Genomic DNA, 1,474 nt, shown 5'->3' on the forward strand with positions numbered 1-1,474 from the left:
CATTCACGGATACGGATTCATCCAAAAATCCATATTGCGTTCGTCATATTTCCATACGAGACGCTCTCGCACCTGTCTCATTCTTTCACTGCTTTCTAAAATTTCCTCACCGAAAGTCCTAAGTTCTTGTACGTTTTCTGCACTAATTGGGGGTGCATGTTCTAGGACTGGGTTTGGAATCTGGGGTGCGGGTTCCTGGTACGGGGCCTGGTATGGGTAAGGATTTTCTAAGATTTCCCTAATGTATGCATCATTATTGAAATAGGAATCTTGAGGATCTAACCCTGGGTAGGCTCCTAGGTTGGGCATTGGCACATTTTCCTCTATCGGGTAGCGTTGCACATAGTCCCTAACATCACCAGGGGTCATAATTCGGGTCTAGGGGATTTGGTGCAGGTACCCTAGGTATTTCCTCCGGGTTGAAATCAGGCATTTCTATTTGGTTTTCAGGGTTTTCTATTTCCATGGGTTGATCAGGAATTGGTGGTTGTGATTGGGGTGCTAGAATTTGCTCCAGGTTTGGGTCAGCGGCAGTGGTTGCTAAAATATGGATATTGGCTATACCCCTATTAAGCATATCCTGGGCATATGCATCAGTTTCTCTTTTGGCTGCGGCTAACACTCGCTGTTCCTGTAACTTTTTTATACGCTTTCTACGCTCATGTGCTCCCCTACTGAACCATCCCCACTTTTTCTGAGGAAATGGCTCTTCAGGTTGAGCCTTAAACACAAAGATTCCTTCTTCCGTATCAGCAGAGTACCCCGAGAGGGCAGGCTGAGAAGAGGAGGTGCCTTCGCTTCTAGGCGAACCAGACAATTGACGATACGCGTCAGATGGTCCTTGGTCGCTCATACTGTAAACTAACAGATAGTCAGATAACACATAACAAGAAAATACAATTATGCACGTATTTCCGTTATTTATTTCCTAACACTTTGAATTTTGGTGTCAGCAGAACACTTCTGTGGCTGAATCAGTGGCATAGCTCTGATACCACCTTCTGTCACAGCCCCCGATCCCTAGTCCCCGGGAACGGGCGGCCGTGAGCCAGTTTCACTGGTATCTCATTATTTTCAAATTTGGCAGCGGAAATTTTCATTAGGACCGCAGTTAGGAAATATTTAATCAGAGTAAAATACCACATTTCCATTATATTAAACACATGGGTAAAACCCAAGTTTTTCAGTACACACAATTTCATAGGAATAAATCCTATTTTTATTTCAGAAAAACATCTATTTCTTTTAGGTAACTTTATTGCCACTTTTCCAAGCCTTCAGTGCTGTCCAGCTGGCTTCTATTTGGCTTTCACATTTTGTTACCTGAAACGCGTTTTAAAAACATTTTGTCAATGGGAAATACTGGTGAGTGAATCCCAGTTTAATCAAGTTTAAATAAAAAGTCGCATTGAACAGTATTGAGGGCGCATCCGCAATTACATTTGTTTCCAAGTTATATCAATTACCACCACAC

Source organism: Helianthus annuus, chromosome 1 (genome assembly GCF_002127325.2).
Source record: "Helianthus annuus cultivar XRQ/B chromosome 1, HanXRQr2.0-SUNRISE, whole genome shotgun sequence".
NCBI lineage: Eukaryota > Viridiplantae > Streptophyta > Magnoliopsida > Asterales > Asteraceae > Helianthus > Helianthus annuus.